General features: G+C 42.9%; 1 long non-coding RNA gene across 1 annotated transcript in view; it reads left to right on the top strand.

Moving 5' to 3' along the window:
- Positions 1-22,247, top strand: part of LOC144299909 (uncharacterized) — a 383,693-nt gene that overhangs the window by 322,646 nt on the left and 38,800 nt on the right. The window lies entirely within an intron of this gene.

Genomic DNA, 22,247 nt, shown 5'->3' on the forward strand with positions numbered 1-22,247 from the left:
CCAGTTCTTCTCTTGGAATATTCAGTCACCTGAGCCCATAAAATCCCTGTCTTAAGTTTTCTCTCACTTGTAAGCAGGGTCGCACAACCCTCCCCCTGTCACCTCCCTCACATGCATACGAGCATACACAGTAAGGAAAGGAGAAAAAAGAAAAAGGTGTACTGAGAATGTCTCATGTGGCAAGATATAGCTTCAAAACAGCTTTTGGAGGGAAAGATCACGAGTCCTATTTGATGCGTCATAATCATGAAGCTCAGAGAGGTTAAGAGACTTACCTAAAGGCACACAGCCAGGTCATAGAGATCAGATTTAAATCTATGTGCCTAAGCCAAAGTCCTCCCTTTTTGTAAAAACCCTGAGTTGTCTTTAAGAGAAGTTGAAGGAGGGGGCGCCTGGGTGGCTCAGTTGGTTAAGCATCTCGCTTTTGCTCAGGTCCTGAGCTCAGACCCTGGGATGGACCCCCTCCTAGGGCTCCCTCTCTTTGGAGAGTCTGCCTCTCCCTCTCCCTCTGCCCTTCCCCCCTGCTCATGCTCTCTCCCTCTCTCTCTCAAATAATTAAAATGTTTAAAAAGAAAAGAAGCTGAAGGGGGTCTTCTAGTCCAGACAATGGGAGGGGAGTTTGGCCACCATAATCAAGTACGTGGGCCCTGAGGCCTGCTGTGTACCACGTGCCATTACAGATGGCCCATTCGGGCCCTTCATCCCCCTTCTCAGTCCTGCTGTTATCCTGTGAAACAGTCAAATCTCTTCTTTCTCTTCCTTCTCAGACTTTTCCACCCACTTCTCTTCCTCTGCTCACCTCCGGCATGAGTATGTCCCACGGTTCACTCTTAGTTCACTCCTGGGCTCTTCACATGCCTCTTCGTTAAGCCTCAGACCCATAAACACCCACATGTGGCCCCTCACATCTGCTCCTGGAATCCCCCAGGCACCTCAAGCTCCGAGTGTGCGAAATGGAGCTTCTCACCTTCCCCTAAACCTGCGCTTGCCCCGCTATTTCCCGGCTCCTCTGTGGCGTGATCCACCATCCACTCAATCAAACTAGAAGAACCTTGGGATCTTCTTCAACCCCATCTCGCTCTGCACTCGCCCCCCGATCAGTCACGCAGCCCTGTGACTTCTATTTCCCGCGGGATCCCCAGGCTCGCCCTTGCACCCCTTCTGGGGGAGCACTGCAGCGCTGCCAACGGGAGAAGCCAGGATGTGTGCATCCCGCCTTGGGAAACCAGGCCCAAGGGAAACCAGGTGCTGCACCGTGTGTGCCTCTTTAGCTGTGTGCAGACTGAGACCTGACCCAGGGCCCGGTGTGGTTTGTGCTGCCCTCCTGATATCTCATAATCAACATTATTACAGGTGCAGGGATTTTACGCTTCAGGAGATACAAAGTCTCGAGCAGACCATGACACGTGTGTGTTCATGTGTGTGTATCTGCACACATATGTCTGCGCACCTACGTGTTTGTACACTTCCGTCTGACGTTTATTCCTATGCCCCTCCACGGACAGAATCTACAAGATGTGGGGAAAATCACAAGATGTTTCTGCAAAACCGCAAGCTTGCTTCTTTAACTAGGTCATGGTTAGTGTCATTTCCCTATAGCCCCGCACTCATGTGCTACAAGACGAGTTACTTCTGCTGAAAGTCAAACATCACCATAGAGATTTACCAGAAGGACTGTTGAGAGGATTATGTAAGGATAGGCCTGCGAAGCACTTAACTCGTACCTGGCACATGGAAGCATCTAGTACATTCTAGTACCGTGGTTATCATTATTACTATTATTATAAGGAAGAGGCTTTTTTTACTATCATGTTCTTTCTGGGTCACGTCCTTAAAATTTCGCGTCTTGATAAATGACTACAGACAGCTAAGACAGAGCAGTTCCCTTTTCATCCTGAAAATGAGCAGCACCTCCTTAATTAGCAGCCACTGGGAACATCAGAGTGTTGTCCTCTCACTGTTTATATTAACAGCTTTCATTCATCACACATAAGATAATAGACACCGTCATCCCACCACACCATGTGTGAAAAAAAATACTCAAGTTAATTGTGTCTGAGTAGATGTCTGCACCCTCAGAGAAAATGTTCAGAATGGAAACTATTTCAGCCTCTCTTTCTTTGTACTGTCTTGAAGTTGAAAGGTGGCTCACTGGAAAAAAGTTTAAGAGATGGGAACTGTAACTTTAATTGTATTTCCATTATATAATGGTGACTTAGCCAGCATTCACGCTTTAGACAGCACACTCCTCTTGGGCCTGTTTTACCAGCTTGGAAAATGAAGCTCAGAGGGACCATGCCACCTGTGCAAGTTGACAGAGCTGGCCACTCCCCGTACAAAGCAGTAGTAAATGATTGTGCATGGAGATTAAGTAAAACAGCACAGGTAAAGTGCTTGCAACAGAAGGGGTCACGTGAGATGCACTCTATAGGTGCTAGTTATCTTGCACTGCAAATTAACACAATCGCAGGCATTTTCACTAGTTTTTTCGTTTTTTTTTTTAAACAGCTGTATAGTATTCTAAGGCAAGGGCCCGCAGATTATGACTTATCGGTTAAATCCAGTTCCCTGCCTATTTTTGTAAATAAAGTTTTATTGGCATATGACCCATCCATTCATGTGCACACTGTCTGGGGCCGCCTTCAAAATACGAGTAGAATTGGGTAGTTGTGGTTGAAACCCAATAGTGTGGCATGTCCACCAAAGCCTAGAATATTGACTCCTCGGCCTTTATAAATATTTTGCTGACCTTTGTTTTAAAGGATAAGAGTCTATTGATAGACATTCAGATTGAATCTATTTGTTTATGTGTGTGTGATTACCTCCGTATCCAGACATATTTGTACCTTCATGTGGATATAGCTGTAGGATATATTCTTAGGTGTTGCATTGCTGAGACAACTAAAAAGCAGGAAGCTTCTGAGAGTAAGAGATAATAGTTATTTAAAGTCCTGGACTCCTTCATGGAATGGGCACCTGACCTTTTTTGTCTGGGGAGGAGACCTAGCTGTAAGTCAGATTTGGAGCTTTTAAAGTCCTTCACTCATAGCCGCAATGATTCAGACACAAAAATCAGAGCAACTCAGAATCCCTCGGACTGTATTTCCATTAAAGTTTTATGCAACAGTGCAGCATCAGACATTTTTCATGTGTCTGTATTGGGCCAGGTAACAGCAATCTAAAATCTCAGAGATTTAATTTTTAGTACAGGGGATTTTAAATGGGTTCCAGTCGAGGTTCTTTCATAACTCAGGAAAGCTACAGAGAGCCTCTGCCTACAGCTACACGTTCATGTATAATTTTTCAGAGTTTCAGAAGATTGACAGTTTCCCTGAAGCCCTTCCATTGACTTTCTATAAGTTCTTGGATTAAGAATCACTTTTCTAACGGAGAGACTGGCCCATAAAGAACAAAATAGTATAAAGTATCATAAATGTGTATTTGAGGTGCATGCAAACTATAGTGTGTGCATAAGAGTGAAAGAAATCAGCATTGCTTTGTGGCAGAGCGTGGGGTTGGAAAGGTCAGGGAGGGGCCCTTGTAGGAAATGGCACTTGAAGGATGCGTAGGAGTTCTCTGGATTGTCTAGAAATAAGGGAGGCAATTTCATCAAGGAAAAATCCATTGGGGTAAGAGGAACTCTGAGAAGGTCTTAATGTTGATGCCCAAAAGTCTGGACTATTTCTGGCTTGTCAAATGACTCTGGAAAAAAGGGCAAATATCTTAACCTCAATTCTCCCTCTCATATCCCCAATCCCCCATGGCCTCATCACATGAGGGCCAGAGCAGAACTCACTCCCTTTTAAAAGTTGTCTGGAATCCAGAGATAAAAGCCTCCATGTTAAAAAAAAAATATCACAAATGCTAAAGAGGGCCAATTCTCTGGTTTCATGTTTCGTGTTTGACGCTTTTTCCCCCCATGACTTGTTTGATCAGGGTTGCAGTGGAAGTTTGCCTGTCTTTTTCTTTTTGTTATTTCCTTGAAAATTAGTATTCATGTAAGGAAAATGCTAAGAAGGCTTCTTGGTCATTCTACCTCTTTGAAGTGTATGGTGCTTGTATGTGTGCATGCATGTGTACATGTGCCCTTTTCCTAAAAACTAGAATACTCTGGGTCATTGAATTCGGGAATATGAATACATTGAATAATGCACTGGAAAGTACAGAGCTGGTTCTGAATATGTGAGTCATGGGTTACTGATAAAGTGTTCAGGTGGGCACTTAGGTTCAAATCCTGCCTCAACCACTGTGTTAGTTTCCTAGGACTTCCATAGAAAATTATCAGAAAAAAAGAAAAAGAAAAAAGAAAATGATCAGAAATTGGGTCCCTTAATACAACAGAAATTCCCTTGCAGTTCTAGGTGTAAAAGCCTGAAATCAAGTGTTGGGCAGGGTTAGCTCCTTCTAGAGGCTTTGAGGGGGAATCTATTCTATACTTCTGATGTTGCTGGCAATCCCTGGCATTCCTTGGTCTATAGACACATCACTCCAATTTCTGCCTCCATCTTTATATGGCATTCCCCTCTGTGTGTTTGTGTCTCCAATCTCTATCTGCCTTGTAAGGACACTAGTCATTGGATTTAGGATCTTCCTAAATCTAGCATAATCGTATCTTGAAATCTTTGATCATATCTGCAAAGACACTACTTTAAGTTTGCATTCAGAGGTTCTGGGTGGACATGTCTTTTGAGGGCCACCATGTAACCCACTTAGCCACATACCACCCAAGTGTCCTTGGGTATGTTCCATACCCACTGCTGAGCCTTCATGGTGATCTCATCTGTAGGCTGAGGCTACTAGGAGAACCTCGCTTGACAGAATAAGATAGTGCACGTAAAAGCCACTGCCCCAAGCCTAGCACACTCAATGTGCACACACAAAAGGGCAATGCTGTTATTCATAGTAGCAAGGATGATATCAATGTTGCTGCCTTTCAGCCAGGAGCTCTGACACACAGAGGGTGGGACAACACGACCTCAAACAGCTGTTTGGCATCCCATAGACTCCAGAAGCAGATGACAGGATGTCAATATGATTGACTATCCTCTTCCCTTTCCCCCAGATGCTGTTTGGCAGGTTGGCTGAGCCTACACGTCATGGACACTTGTCACTGAAGGCGCACATGTGTGTTTTTTCAAAGTTGGTTGCCTGTGATTTCCATGGACGGTAGGACTAAGTAGCTGTCCTGGATGGCATCAAATATATACATAGTCTAGAGGCCCATCTAATGGACTGGTTGGGGATGTCATGAACTTTGGGGTTACGCAGAACTAGGGCTTAGAATCTCAGCAGTGCTACCTGGGAGCTGAGAGATTCTGAGCAAGTCTTTACACCCCTTTGATCCCGCCTTTCTCATCGTTGAACTGGAACTAATTATGACTCTTGCAGGGTTATTCTTACCATTAACTGAAGTGATATAATATATATTATAATTGTTACTCATAGTAAATTATATCGTGTATTGGTTCAGATGACTTGCATGGAAGGTTGGTTGATTCAATAGCCCCCTATAGTGGAGTGTTTTACTCAGCAATTGAATTGACAGTCTCCAAGCACTTGTTGCTAGAAAATACAGGTTCAAACCCTGTCTCAGCTCTATGACTTCACATCTGAGTCTCAGGGATGGCCTCTATAAAATAGAGGTAATAAAACTCTCTTTTTATGAAACAGAAGTACTCTGGGGATCAACGAAAGCCAGTATTCTTACTTCTTCAGTCAACAATTATTTATTGAGCTCTTACTATGTTTCAGGCCTCTGAAAGGCAGGGTAGAGGTGGTGAGGAACAAGACAAGGTTCATTCTTGCTCTCAGGGCACTTTTAGTTCAGAGTGTATTGTAAATGATGAGGAAATGTATCAATGTTACAACTTTTTAAAAATTTATTTATTTGAGAGAGAAAGAGCTCATGAATAGTGAGGAGCAGAGGGAGAGGAAGAAGCGGACTCTCCACTGAGCAGAGAGCCTGATGTGGGGCTCTATCCCAGGACCCATGAGATCATGACCTGAGCTGAAGACAGACACTTAACTGACCAAGCCACCCAGGTGCTCCTGTAACAACTCTTTATTTTCATTCATCCTTATTATGCCTTTCCTCTGATAGCCGAATAACATGTTGGAATCCACTTTACAAAGTTTTTTTCAAATTTGGCCTGACTTTGGGGAGCGCTTGTGTCCTACTGGATATGAGTGTGCCGGTGGCCAGTGCTTCGGCAGCCCTGCAGCCCCATCCAGCCAGCAGCATTCCTGGTTCTAGGGGCATTTTACAGAAGATGAAAAAGTTATGAACTCAGAGCTTTTGGTGTGTAGGAATCTGGGCTTCTGTATTTCAAAAATCTGAGCTCTCTGAATTACACATTTAAAAATGGTAAAAATGGTAAAAACAAATGGTAAAAATTTATAACATAAATTTTATGTTATATAGATTTTATCAGAATTTTTTTAAAATGCTGAGAAAGGCTTGAAGTCTTAAAATACTCTGGGCAAAATATTTCTTCCAGAAACAGAAGATTGGAAGAATGAGGGGTGGTGGCAGAGCTGACGTGCCTTGCCTCACAGGTGGGACTCTCTGGGCTGAAGAATGTGAGGGCAGTAGGAGGAGTCTCCAGAACATTCCATGATGGCTGCATCCCTAATGTGGGCTCACTGGATGAAAACTGAGCCTCCAGAAGGGCTTAGAGAACAGAAAGAAGAGAGAACCTGTGCCTCCTTCAGGCAAGTGAAGCATCTGGAGTGAAAAATCAAAGATGCTCATTGTCAGCTGTCTAACATCTGCTCGCATGGCTCTGAGAATGATTGCCTCCTTCAGTTTTGTGCCCGGGCACCTCTTGAAGGAAAACCTTTTTATTGTGGTAAAATATATATAACATAAAATTGGCCATTTGAGGGACGCCTGGGTAGCTCAGTGGTTAGGGTCTGCCTTTGGCTCAGGCTGTGATCCCAGGATCCTGGGATCAAATCCCACATCAGGCTCCCCACAGGGAGCCTACTTCCCTTCTGCCTGTGTCTCTGCCTCTCTCTGTGTGTCTGTCATGAATAAATAAATAACATCTTTTAAAAATTAGACATTTGAATCATTTTTGAGTGTACAATTCAGTGGCATCAACCATATTCACAATACTGTGGAATTATCCCCATCCTTTGCTTTCCCACTTTGTCATCACTCTGAATAGAAACTCAGTAAACATAAAGCAGTAATTCCTGGTTCTCCTCTTGCACCTCACCCCTGGTAACGTCTTAGCTACTTTGGATGAATGTGCTCATTCTGGATATTTCAAATAAGTAGAATCATACAAATATCTGCCTTTTTGTGTCCTAGCATGTTTTCAAAGCTCATGCATATTGTAGCATGCATCGGAATGCCATTCCTTTCTATGGCTGAGTAACATTCTCTTGCACGGATGGACCACGTTTCCTTTATCCAATTCATTTGTTGATGGTCCTTTAGATCATTACCACCTTTGGACTAAGGTGAATGATGCTGCAATGAACATGGGTGCATGAATATCTGTTTGAGTCTCTATTCTCAATTTCAGGGGCAATCATTGGAGTGGAATTGTTGGGTCATCTGGTAATTCTATATGTTGTTTTTTGAGGTGCTGTCAAGCTGTTTTCCATAGCAACTGCGCCATCTTATAATCCCACCCCCAGTGCCCAAAGATTCCAATTTTTCCACATCCTCTCCAACACTTGTCATTTGTCTTTCTTTCTTTTACTTTTATCGTGGCCAGCCTAGTGGATGTGAAGTGGTATCTCATTGTGGTCTTGATTTGCATTCCCCCAATGAGTAATTGCATTGAGCATCTTACTAAATGTTTATTAGCCATTTATGTATATTTTTTCTTTTTTTTTAAAGAATATTTTATTTATTTATTCATAAGAGACACACAGAGACAGAGGCAGAGACACAAGCAGAGGGAGAAGCAGGCTACCTGCGGGGAGCCCTTAATCCCAGGATCCCTGAATCACGCCCTGCACCAAAGGCAGACGCTCAACCACTGAGCCACCCAAATGCCCCTTATGTATTTTCTTTTCTTTTTTTGCCCCTTATATATTTTCTTTGGAGAAGTGTCTGTGTTAGTTCCTTGCCCATTTTTAAATTGGGTTGTTTATATTTTTGTTACATTTTCTGAGTTTTTATAGATTCCAGATCTTTAGCTTTCATCAGTTACCTTGCTTGCAAGTGTTTTCTCCTATTTTGTAGGTTATCTTTTCATTTCCTTAATAATGTCTTCTGATGTACAAAAGTTTTGAATTTTGATAAAGTCTAATTTACTTATTTTTTATTGCTCATGCTTTTGATGCTCTATCTAAAAATCCATCACCAAATTCAAGGTCACAATTTCACCCTATGTTTTCTTCTAGGAGTTTGTGTGGTTTTAGCTCTTCTATTTAAGATATGGTTCCATTTTCCTGGGTACCTCACTCTTAAGAAGGCACTCGCTCTCAGGGTCATGCAAGTAGGAACTGATATTTGACAGAATTCCTTCTTCAGTTTTTCATCACAGGTACCTCATATCCCTTCCCCGGGGGAGTCAGGGCAGGTGGCAAGCCTCCCCACAGTTTGCCTGAACCAGGCTTAGTGAGGGAGGACAAGAGGAGAGAATTCTAACTACATTGCCTTGGCTGATGGGTCTCAGATGATAAACACATTCCCCATGGCCTCAAGAGTGGCATGGAAGCAACTTAGGAAGATGGCAAGGCCCAGAGAAGTTCTGATAATGGGACGATGCAGAAGGTACCAGGCACTGGGAGCGACTCAGCACTTGCTGGGATGAATGAATGACCTTGGCCAAAGAGCCAGTGCACCCCCACAGCCAGGCCTTGTCCTCTGAGTCTATAGATCTTAGCCATGACTTGATAACTTCAGAGAATGTGGGGGTGATCAGACTCCAGACAGATGAAGGCAACCCTGAATTGACTGCAATTTGCCTTAGTTAACAAAGAGGAAACTTTTGTGACCCAGTATGATCGAAGGTCTAGGTGGGAATTACATTCCACCCCAGATGAATCAAGAAAGAACCACTGCAGTGTGACGTTGACACCGTCCCTCCATCTGATCTCCACATGTGAACAGAGCACATAAAAGTAACATGTTTTACCTCCAATTTCCTCTCATGTTCTAGGTCACTCATCTCCTCCAGGAGGGGAACACTGCTTTCTAGCCTGTATTTCCACTTTTGGGGAACTATACACCAGCAAAATTTTTAGAAAGAGGCAGAAATCTCTATGGTAGTGGTTTTTACTTGTGTGTGTGGGGAGGGTGATTTCTGTCCCCAAGGGGACACTTGGCAGTGTGTGCAGACATTGTTTGGTTGTGAAAACTGAGGAGGAGATGCTACTGGCATCTGGTGGTTAGGGACCAGGGATGCTGCTAGACATCCTACAATGCATACAGCAGCACCCCCACTCATGACAAAGTCTATCCCCAAATGTCAGTAGTGCTGAGGTGGAGGAGCCTGGGTGTACAGTGATATATGTCACGCTCTCTACACAGGCAGAATGTAGCACATCATCACCCTTCTCTTGCAGCACATCATCATGTCATAGAAAGAACACTGGGCTGTGAGATGTCAGGTGCAGGTGTCTCTGACTGGCTAGGAGCCTTAGGTGGGCCACTCCAGCCCCAAGAGAGATTCATTCTACACATTGTAAACCAGGTGTCACGAGCTCTGCCTTCCTCTCAGAGGCTCAAATGAGACTATAAGTTGTAAAATTCCAAAAATGCATCTTTCTAATAGTCAGCAGTAGTGCCAATGATCTGGTTATTGAAGCAGCGGTGGAAAATTCTCAAAATTCTTTCAAGCATTCTAGGAGGAGACAAATTTCCCAGCCCAGACTGATTTTCTTCAAGATGTTTGTATTATTCAAGGTGATTAACACTAGCTGCCATAATAACCCACCAGATTTTGGTGGCTTAATGACATAACAGTTTAGATCTTGTTGATGCAACAATCCAACTTGTTTGGGTGGCTCATTTAGATGGTCCCTAATGAATAGCAACTTGCAGATCCAGGTGTGTATCTTCCTTCCTTCCTTCCTTCCTTCCTTCCTTCCTTCCTTCCTTCCTTCCTTCCTTCCTTCCTTCCTTCCTTCCTCTTCTCCATCCCCAGAGGCCTAGAGTATTTTGCTTCCAGTTTCATAGATGCAGAGAGAAATTGTAGAGGTTCAAGAGGGAGGTTTTCTTAGGAGGCAGACCTACTGATGGTGGGTATCACCTCTTCTTATTTTCCATTGGCCCAACCTCTCGGTCACATGATCCCACCTGACTGCAGAGAAAACTGGAAAATGTAGTCCAACTCTGTGCTGAGGACAAAAAGAAAATGAGTTTGGAGAGCACATGGTGGCTTCCTCTAACATCCTTTTTGCACCAACACAAATACAGGCAGATTTGGTCTAAATTGGGGTTTGAGTCATGGAGATTGGGAGTTTATCTTCCATAAGTGGCACATGCTCCTCCTGAGGGTATTACACCTGCCCCACATCAAAGGATTAAGTACAACAACCCCAGAGCTTGTCTTGCCTGAGTGCAATTCTCTTCCTTCATGCAGCAATGATTTATGGAGTTCTTTCTGAGTGCCCGGAACCATCATAGATGCTGTGGATATAGCCGTGAACAAAGAGACAGAAAGATCCCTATCCTTATGGCGTTTGCATTCCAGTTGGAGAAGATAGTGAAGAGGCATGTGATAAACAAACAAACAGCAGGCAGGGATGTCCTTGAGGGTGCTCTGCAGTACAGACATTAGCCTGCCTTCATTTTAGGAGCATTGGGCCAGTTGGATTTTTCTCTCTTGGGAATTTGCAGTTGGGATTTGGAGACTGGATTTTCCACACAGTTTTGGAGGCCAGAAGTCAAAGATGAAGGTGTTGGCAGGTTTGGTCTCTTCTGAAGCAAGATGGTCACCCTCTTGCTGCATCAAGTGGTCATGTCTCCATGCATCTACATCCCTTTTCTTGCCTTTATAAGGACACCAGGCATATCAGCATAGGGTCCTACCTAACAGCCTTATTTTAACTCATTTATCCCTGTAAAGATCTTATTTCCATAGGCTGTGATGTGCGGAGGCACTGGAGGCTGGTATGCAATGTCTGAACTTTGGGGGGACACAAGTCAGCCCATCCTAGCCACCTACCTCTTCTGTCCTCCTACTTTGTGAGAACCCTGATCTTCTTCCACCAGCTCTTCTCACTTTTTCTTGTGCAGTTTTAGTTAGTGTCTGTCCCCTCTCCCTTACAAAATTGCTGCCTAGGTTAGTCTTCCCTTCTGTGCTGTACTCAGAAGTCAGTTGTTCTGCAGCAGACATGACTGGTCTCATCCTTTGGGCCAGATCCAGGGACACAAAAGGGAGGAAGATGTGGGTGCTACTCTCAAGGAGTTAGCATTGTGGACTTTTGGCAATTGCAGGTTGAAGGTTTCTGGCAATAATTAATCTCTATGGTAGGCATGTATGGTAGGCCACTGTTTGGGAAAATGGCCCACATGATAAGCTGTGATGGAAGGAGAATATTGATTAACCTGTCTTTAGGAAAAAGACTCAAGCATCTTCAAAATCTTCAAAGCGGCAGATTTATTGCAAGGATTTTTCTTAGGGAAATCACAGGAGAACACAAAAGTCTCACAACAAAGATGCTCCTTTCACCAATAGCTGCAATAGCAAAAATGGGAAAAACAAAGTGCCCAGGAATAAAGAATTAGTAGATAAATTATGACATCTCCAGAAGATGGAATGTTCGACCATTATAAACTATTGCTATAAAAAATCATTTAGTGACATGGAAAGATGTTCCTGATGTATTTTTGAGTAAAAAAATGAGGCCATAATTTACTACAGTGAGTATGATCCCATTTTTGAAAGAAAAAAAGGCACATAGGAAAAATACAGACAGAACGAAGAATAAAATGGAAGTATTAGGTGTCTCCAGGTGGCAGGTGTGGTTGTTTTCATTGTGCCCTTTTTGACTTCACTGAGATCATGTACAGTGCTTATCATTGCCTGACATGCAGAATCATTAAGTAGATGATAAATCTTGTTATTATTAACGCCCCCCATCAGTTGAATGGAGTAAATATCCACCTTCTACGTTTATTAGACGTAAACAAGGTCATAAAGCACCTGGTACACAGTAGGCTTCAATGGATAATGTTTTTGTATTTATTCTTTTTTGTTTGTTTGTTTTTCCTTGAAGAGAAGGTAATATAACACAGGGGTTGAGAATGAAGTTTCCTTAGACAGGTAGGCTTTGATTCAAATCCTGCTGCTTAGCCATTTGCAAGCTGATCAAGAATGTGGGCAAGTTCCTTATGTCTTCTGGGCTTCCCACCGTTTGAAGATAGAGACTAGTAGTTTTATCATAAGATTATTGTCAGCATGAAAGATTGTGTATATAAATCATGTAGCACATGGGAGGTAAAGCGTTAGTCTCTGTTTTCCACCATATTGTGGGAAAAGGATGTGTATTACATTGGTAAAACAAAAAAGTGCAATTTTAAATATGAGAAAAACATAGATCTTAAAGCATGTGGTGTCCTCCCTTCATCTCTCCGCTGCACCATACATCAGGAATGCATTTGGCATAGAGCAAGGCTGTTACCAGTTTCAGTGAAGAAAAAAGGTGTAGAATGAGCTCACAAGAGCCAGAAGCTGTTAGTGGGAGGGACAGAGGAAAGAAGTTTATGTGAACTAAAAGGAATCTAGCTCAGCCCTTCTTTTTCAGCAAGGCTTCAGGCTAGAGCAGGGAAGGTGTCGGGAGCATGAGTCTTATCCAGTTTACTAGGATCATCTGCTTTTCATATCTCACAAATCCTCTGTGATCCCTGAAACAAAGCCAGCTCAATTAGCAAGCTGCTTTCATTTGATTGGTAAAGAAGCTATTTGTAAGCAAAATGTACAAAGGGATAAAGATATATCGTTAAAATCGGCATCATATATTATGGATACACACACACATGTATCTCTACACTATCATCCTTTTTCTCCTCTTTAATTGATCTCTTTTTTTTTAATTTTTTAATTTTTATTTATTTATGATAGTCACAGAGAGAGAGAGAGGCAGAGACACAGGCAGAGGGAGAAGCAGGCTCCATGCACCGGGAGCCCGACGTGGGATTCGATCCCGGGTCTCCAGGATCGCGCCCTGGGCCAAAGGCAGGCGCCAAACCGCTGCGCCACCCAGGGATCCCTTAATTGATCTCTTTATTTCGACTAGCCTTGTTGAGATGTAATTGAAACATAATGCTGTATATGCACACGTGTTAATTTGATACATTTGTATATTACAAAATGATTATCACGATAAGATTAGATAATACATCCATCATCTCACAGAGTTGACACTTTGTGTGTGTGTGTATGTGTGTGTGGTGAGAATTTTAAGGCCTATTCTCTTAGCAGAGTCCCAGTATCCAATATCATACAACTATAATCACCATGCTGTACAGCAGATCCCTAGAACTTAGGCATCTAATAACTAGAAGTTTGTACCCTACGACCAACATCTTCCCATTTCCCTCATTCCCCACTCCCTGGCAACCACTAATCTACTCTCTTTTACTGTGAGTTAGGATTTGTTAGATTCCAGCTATAAATGATGCCATATAATATTTGTCTTTCTCTGTTTGATTTATTTCACTTAGCACAAATGCCCTCCAGTTTCATCTGTGATGTGGCAAATGCATATATCTTGGAATGTCAAGGAACTTTCCCCCTATCCTTTCTTCTAGGAGTTTTAGGTTCTTAGGTCTTATAATTAAATACTTAATCCATTTTAGGTTAATTTTTGTGAGTGGTGTAAGACAGGGTTCCAATTTCATTCTTTTGCAGGTGAGTATCCATTTTTCCCAATACCATGTACTGAGAGTTCAGTATTCTTGTTAAATATTAGTTGACCATATATACATGGATTTATTTCTGGGATCCCAATACTTTTTTTAAAGATTTTATTTATTTATTCATGAGAGACACAGAGGGAGGTAGATACATAGGCAGAGGGAGAAGCAGGCTTCCTGAAAGGAGCCTGATACAGGACTTGATCCCAGGACCCTAGGATCATACCCTGAGCCAAAGGCAGATGCTCAATCACTCAGCCACCTAGGCATCCTTCTGGGATCCCAATTCTGTTCCATTGGTTTCTTTGTCCTTTTTTTTAATGCCAGGCCATATTATTTGGATTATTATAGCTTCATAGGACAGTTTGAACTCTGGAAATGTTATTCCTTCCAACTTTGCTCTTTCTCAAGATTTTTTTGGCTGTTCAGGGTCTTATATGGCTCCGTGGGAATTTTAGCTTTTTTCTATTTCTGCAGGGGGAAAAATGCCATTGGAATTTTGATAGAGATTGCACTGAATCTCCAGATGGGTTTGAGTAGTATGGGCTTTTTAACAGTATCACTCAGCCAGAAAGAGGGAGGGGTGCACCCAAGCCCAGTTCTGTCAGTCAAATGTCAAAGAGGAACCCAGTTCCTCTTCAGTCACTAGATGATCCCTAAGGGCAATTCCAATTCTTGGACTGTATAAATCTTGCTGTCACATTCTTCTAGAGTTCAGTGTTCCAAATTCATGGTGACTCTTTCCATCTCTTTTCTTGGAGTCTCTTATAGGGGATTCCTTTTGATTTCAGCCTGATGGGACAATTTTGGGGATGAGGATATGGACAGAACTCTGGAATTGTGCCTCCAAGTATCAGAAAAGTCCAAGGACTAGCCCAGTCCAGGGCTTGAACCCAGGCATCTCGCCTTCTAGCTGTAGCTTCTGTAGTGCCCCTTAGGCCTTTAGGGGAGAAGGGAGAGACCCCTGCCAGCCGCCTTTGTTCCAGACAAGCCCAGAAGAGCTGCCAGAGGAGGACAGAGTTCCCAAAATGAGGGCATTTATTATTTAAACATTGATTGTTCTTTTGAAATCATACAGATGGAAAAGGCTTTCCATTTATACAAGTCATTTTTTAATGGCAGATCAAAGTCTGCCGACATTTCGCTGGACCCTGTGTTCTTGTGGATGCCAAAGAGGTGTGAGTCCAGCTGACCAGAGCAGGATGGGGAAGAACCAATTCAAGATAGTGCTGAGCCCCACTTTCCCATCTGGCAAATGGAAAGAATAAGCTTCTTTAGCATCCTGTATCAATCAGTGCCCCACCAGGAAAACAGAACATCCTAGGTCTTTCATATGGAAAGAATTTAATATAAAGAAGGAATTACCCAGGTGATGGAACAGTGTAGAAGCCAAACAGTCAGTGGAAAGACAGCTCAGAGCTTAGCGACAGAAGTGGGATGCTAACATCCTGGGGCTGGGGGAGTAACTGAAGGAGTTGGGGCTGACTGGCAGGAATTCCATCCATGGCAATTTCTACTCGGCAAGAATCGAAACCAAGATGGGAAGCTTGGTTAAGGTATGTCGTAGCACAACTCAGATTGAAGGAAAGGAAAAACAGATCACCTCTTGACATGTGGAATGACATGTACCTATAAGGAAGGAAAGAATTGATGGCAGCCGTCTTTGGAGAAGCTACCACAATATGCATTTAGTACTATTAACATGCTCCAATTTATCTCTAACCATGCTCCTTATCTGGAATTACGCTTCATCTGATGTTGATACAACCATCTTAGCTTCTTTATTTTACCCTATCAGTGTCTTTACATTTGTGGTATATCTCTTATAATGCAATATGGTTGGTTCTTGCTTTTTATCCAGTCAAATGATCTCTGTTTTATAATTAGAATATTTAGGCCATTTATATTTGATGTAATCATTAACATGGCTGGGTTTGTCTACCATCTTATTTGTTTTCTATTTATCCTAGCTGGTTTTTTTTGACCCTCCCATTCCTGCATCCTTTTGCACTGAGTATTTTTAGTACACCATTTTAAGTTTTTTTAATGTATTTTTAGCACTTACATTGAGGATCATAATATGCATCCTTAACTTACCCTACTGTAATCTGAATTTGTGTTTGACTTACGGACACGTACACTGAATTAATTCTAATGTCTTACTTTTCATATAATGTAAGAACCCTCCCACCGGACACTTGTATTTGTCCTTTATGTTATTTTTTTTTAATTTATTTTTTATTGGTGTTCAATTTACTAACATACAGAATAACCCCCAGTGCCCGTCACCCATTCACTCCCACCCCCCACCCTCCTCCCCTTCCACCACCCCTAGTTCGTTTCCCAGAGTTAGCAGTCTTTACGTTCTGTCTCCCTTTCTGATATTTCCCACACATTTCTTCCCCCTTCCCTTATATTCCCTTTCACTATTATTTATATTCCCCAAATGAATGAGAACATACAATGTTTGTCCTTCTCCGACTGACTTACCTCACTCAGCATAATACCCTCCAGTTCCATCCACGTTGAAGCAAATGGTGGGTATTTGTCATTTCTAATAGCTGAGTAATATTCCATTGTATACATAAACCACATCTTCTTTATCCATTCATCTTTCGTTGGACACCGAGGCTCCTTCCACAGTTTGGCTATCGTGGCCATTGCTGCTATAAACATCGGGGTGCAGGTGTCCCGGCGTTTCATTGCATTTGTATCTTTGGGGTAAATCCCCAACAGTGTAATTGCTGGGTCGTAGGGCAGGTATATTTTTAACTGTTTGAGGAACCTCCACACAGTTTTCCAGAGTGGCTGCACCAGTTCACATTCCCACCAACAGTGTATGAGGGTTCCCTTTTCTCCGCATCCTCTCCAACATTTGTTGTTTCCTGCCTTGTTAATTTGCCCCATTCTCACTGGTGTGAGGTGGTATCTCATTGTGGTTTTGATTTGTATTTCCCTGATGGCAAGTGATGCAGAGCATTTTCTCATGTGCATGTTGGCCATGTCTATGTCTTCCTCTGTGAGATTTCTGTTCATGTCTTTTGCCCATTTCATGATTGGATTGTTTGTTTCTTTGGTGTTGAGTTTGATAAGTTCTTTATAGATCTTGGAAACTAGCCCTTTATCTGATATGTCATTTGCAAATATCTTCTCCCATTCTGTAGGTTGTCTTTGAGTTTTGTTGACTGTATCCTTTGCTGTGCAAAAGCTTCTTATCTTGATGAAGTCCCAGTAGTTCATTTTTGCTTTTGTTTCTTTTGCCTTCATGGATGTATCTTGCAAGAAGTTACTATGGCCGAGTTCAAAAAGGATGTTGCCTGTGTTCTTCTCTAGGATTTTGATGGAATCTTGTCTCACATTTAGATCTTTCATCCATTTTGAGTTTATCTTTGTGTATGGTGCAAGAGAGTGGTCTAGTTTCATTCTTCTGCATGTGGATGTCCAATTTTCCCAGCACCATTTATTGAAGAGACTGTCTTTCTTCCAATGGATAGTCTTTCCTCCTTTATCGAATATTAGTTGCCCATAAAGTTCAGGGTCCACTTCTGGATTCTCTATTCTGTTCCACTGATCTATGTGTCTGTTTTTGTGCCAGTACCACACTGTCTTGATGACCACAGCTTTGTAGTACAACCTGAAATCTGGCATTGTGATGCCCCCAGATATGGTTTTATTTTTTAAAATTCCCCTGGCTATTCGGGGTCTTTTCTGATTCCACACAAATCTTAAAATAATTTGTTCTAACTCTCTGAAGAAAGTCCATGGTATTTTGATAGGGATTGCATTAAACGTGTATATTGCCCTGGGTAACATTGACATTTTCACAATATTAATTCTGCCAATCCATGAGCATGGAATATTTTTCCATCTCTTTGTGTCTTCCTCAATTTCTTTCAGAAGTGTTCTATAGTTTTGCGGGTATAGATCCTTTACATCTTTGGTTAGGTTTATTCCTAGGTATCTTATGCTTTTGGGTGCAATTGTAAATGGGATTGACTCCTTAATTTCTCTTTCTTCAGTCTCATTGTTAGTGTATAGAAATGCCACTGACTTCTGGGCATTGATTTTATATCCTGCCACGCTACCGAATTGCTGTATGAGTTCTAGCAATCTTGGGGTGGAGACTTTTGGGTTTTCTATGTAGAGTATCATGTCATCGGCGAAGAGGGAGAGTTTGACTTCTTCTTTGCCAATTTGGATGCCTTTAATGTCTTTTTGTTGTCTGATTGCTGAGGCTAGGACTTCCAGTACTATGTTAAACAGCAGTGGTGAGAGTGGACATCCCTGTCTTGTTCCTGATCTTAGGGGAAAGGCTCCCAGTGCTTCCCCATTGAGAATGATATTTGCTGTGGGCTTTTCATAGATGGCTTTTAAGATGTCGAGGAATGTTCCCTCTATCCCTACACTCTGAAGAGTTTTGATCAGGAATGGATGCTGTATTTTGTCAAATGCTTTCTCTGCATCTAATGAGAGGATCATATGGTTCTTGGTTTTTCTCTTGCTGATATGATGAATCACATTGATTGTTTTATGGGTGTTGAACCAGCCTTGTGTCCCAGGGATAAATCCTACTTGGTCATGGTGAATAATTTTCTTAATGTATTGTTGGATCCTATTGGCCAGTATCTTGTTGAGAATTTTTGCATCCATGTTCATCAGGGATATTGGTCTGTAATTCTCCTTTTTGGTGGGGTCTTTGTCTGGTTTTGGAATTAAGGTGATGCTGGCCTCATAGAACGAATTTGGAAGTACTCCATCTCTTTCTATCTTTCCAAACAGCTTTAGGAGAATAGGTATGGTTTCTTCTTTAAACGTTTGATAAAATTCCCCTGGGAAGCCATCTGGCCCTGGACTCTTGTGTCTTGGGAGGTTTTTGATGACTGCTTCAATTTCCTCCCTGGTTATTGGCCTGTTCAGGTTTTCTATTTCTTTCTGTTCCAGTTTTGGTAGTTTGTGGCTTTCCAGGAATGCGTCCATTTCTTCTAGATTGCCTAATTTATTGGCGTAGAGCTGTTCATAATATGTTTTTAAAATCTTTGGATTTCCTTGGTGTTGGTAGTGATCTCTCCTTTCTCATTCATGATTTTATTAATTTGAGTCTTCTCTCTCTTCTTTTTAATAAGGCTGGCTAATGGTTTATCTATCTTATTAATTCTTTCAAAGAACCAACTCCTGGTTCTGTTGATCCGTTCCACAGTCCTTCTGGTCTCGATTTCGTTGAGTTCTGCTCGAATCTTTATTAACTCCCTTCTTCTCTTGGGTGTAGGATCTATTTGCTGTTTTTTCTCTAGCTCCTTTATGTGTAAGGTTAGCTTTTGTATTTGAGTTCTTTCCAGTTTTTGAATGGATGCTTGTATTGCGATGTATTTCCCCCTTAGGACTGCTTTTGCTGCATCCCAAAGATTTTGAACGGTTGTATCTTCATTCTCCTTAGTTTCCGTGAATCTTTTTAATTCTTCCTTAATTTCCTGGTTGACCCTTTTATCTTTTAGCAGGATGGTCCTTAACCTCCACGTGTTTGAGGTCCTTCCAAACTTCTTGTTGTGATTTAGTTCTAATTTCAAGGCATTATGGTCTGAGAATATGCAGGGGACAATCCCAATCTTTTGGTATCAGTTCAGACCCGATTTGTGACCCAATATGTGGTCTATTCTGGAGAAAGTTCCATGTGCGCTTGAGAAGAATGTGTATTCAGTTGAGTTTGGATGTAAAGTTCTGTAGATATCTGTGAAATCCATCTGGTCCAGTGTATCATTTAAAGCTCTCGTTTCTTTGGAGATGTTGTGCTTAGAAGACCTATCGAGGGTAGAAAGAGCTAGATTGAAGTCACCAAGTATAAGTGTATTATTATCTAAGTATTTCCTCACTTTGGTTAATAATTGATTGATATATTTGGCAGCTCCCACATTCGGGGCATATATATTGAGGATTGTTAAGTCCTCTTGTTGAATAGATCCTTTAAGTATGATATAGTGTCCCTCTTCATCTCTCACTACAGTCTTTGGGGTAAATTTTAGTTTATCTGATATAAGGATGGCTACCCCTGCTTTCTTTTGAGGACCATTCGAAGGGTAAATGGTTCTCCAACCTTTTATTTTCAGGCTGGAGGTGTCCTCTGTCTAAAATGAGTCTCTTGTAGACAGCAAATAGATGGGTCCTGCTTTTTTATCCAGTCTGAAACCCTGCGCCTTTTGATGGGGTCATTAAGCCCGTTCACATTCAGAGTTACTATTGAGAGATATGAGTTTAGTGTCATCATGATATCTATTCAGTCCTTGTTTTTGTGGACTGTTCCACTGAACTTCTTCTTAAAGGGGAATTTTAAGAGTCCCCCTTAAAATTTCTTGCAGAGCTGGTTTGGAGGTCACATATTCTTTTAGTTGCTGCCTGTCGTGGAAGCTCTTTATCTCTCCTTCCATTTTGAATGAGAGCCTTGCCGGATAAAGTATTCTTGGTTGCATGTTCTTCTCATTTAGGACCCTGAATATATCCTGCCAGCCCTTTCTGGCCTGCCAGGTCTCTGTGGAGAGGTCTGCTGTTACCCTAATACTCCTCCCCATAAAAGTCAGGGATTTCTTGTCTCTTGCTGCTTTAAGGATCTTCTCTTTATCTTTGGAATTTGCAAGCTTCACTATTAAATGTCGAGGTGTTGAACGGTTTTTATTGATTTTAGGGGGGGATCTCTCTATTTCCTGGATCTGAATGCCTGTTTCCCTTCCCAGATTAGGAAAGTTTTCAGCTAGAATTTGTTCAAATACATATTCTGGCCCTCTGTCCCTTTCGGCGCCCTCGGGAACCCCAATTAAATGTAGGTTTTTCTTTCTCAGGCTGTCGTTTATTTCCCTTAATCTATCCTCATGGTCTTTTAATTGTTTGTCTCTTTTTTCCTCAGTTTCCCTCTTTGCTATCAACTTGTCTTCTATGTCACTCACTCGTTCTTCCACCTCGTTAACCCTCATCGTTAGGACTTCTAGTTTGGATTGCATCTCATTCAATTGATTTTTAATTTCTGCCTGATTAGCTCTAAATTCTGCAGTCATGAAGTCTCTTGAGTCCTTTATACTTTTTTCTAGAGCCACCAGTAGCTGTATAATAGTGCTTCTGAATTGGCTTTCTGACATTGAATTGTAATCCAGATTTTGTAACTCTGTGGGAGAGAGGACTGTTTCTGATTCTTTCTTTTGAGGTGAGGTTTTCCTTCTAGTCATTTTGCTCAGTGCAGAGTGGCCAAAAGCAAGTTGTATTGGGAAAAAGAGAAAAAGAGAGGAGAAAAAGAAGGAAAGAAAAGAGAAAGAGAAAAAAAAAAGGGAAGAGAAAAAAAACGGAAACAAAAAAAGAAGAAAAAGAGAAAGAAAAAGAAAGGAGAAAAAAAAGGTGGTGGGGGAAGGAAACAAATCAAAAAGCAAAACAAAACAAAACAAAACAAAACAAAACAAAAAAAGAAGAACCACCGGGGAGTATCTTCTGATTCTGTGTACTTTAAGTCCCTTGGCTTCCCCTGGAAGTTGTCAGTCAGTCTAGCTGGTGTTCTGGGGGAGGGGCCTGTTGTGCTGATTTTCAGGTGTTAGCAGTTGGGGGAGCTGCTGTGCCCCTGCCTGGTGCAGGGCTCAGTGGGGGCTGTTCACCCCGTGAGGCCCCAGGAGGAACAACCGCAGTGGCGGGGCCAGCTCTGCAGCCCTGGAGTCAGCTCCTGCAATGACTACAAAGCTCTCCGTGTGCAGGGCCTGGAGGCTCCGGGGCGGGGCCGCTGATCTGCTCAGCTGGGGCAGGAGCGTCCTCGCTGTCCTGGGCCCTCCCGGCCTCTGCCTGTCCCGGGGGAGGCGGGATCCTGGGCTGTGTCCCGGCGCCCTGTGCTCCGGAGCCTGCGCTGGTGGATTCGCGCTCCCGGGCCGCGCAACCCCCTCCGCGGAGCTGCCGCCCGAGCCCCTCCGAGCTGCTCCTGGAACCGCGCAGCCCCCTCGGCACGGAGCCTCTTCCTCTGCCCGAGCTCCCCCGAGCTGCTCCGGGTCCCGCCGTGCGCGCTGCAGCCCTTAGGGAGCTCGGCGCACTCTCCTGGGCGCGCAGTTGCTGTTACTGTCCCCGGGAACCCGAGGGCATCCCCGCCCTTCTGGGTCCTGCTCCACCTCCCTGCGAGCCCCTTTCCCCCGGGAAGGTCGGTGCAGCTCCTGCTCCTCCGGGACGGGGCTCTCCTGTCCTGGGGACACTCGCCCCGGCCTCAGCCCGGCTCCTCGCGGGGCCCCTCCCCCTTGGAGGCCTTTGTTCCTTTATCTCTTTTTCCCCGTCTTCCTACCTTGATAGATGCGCGAACTCTTCTCACTGTTGCATTCCAGGTGTTCTCTCTTTAATTCTCAGGCCGAATTCATAGATTTTCAGGATGATTGGAAGGTTTTCTAGGTAATTTGGTGGAGACGGGTGATTTGGG

This window comes from Canis aureus, chromosome 27 (genome assembly GCF_053574225.1).
Source record: "Canis aureus isolate CA01 chromosome 27, VMU_Caureus_v.1.0, whole genome shotgun sequence".
NCBI lineage: Eukaryota > Metazoa > Chordata > Mammalia > Carnivora > Canidae > Canis > Canis aureus.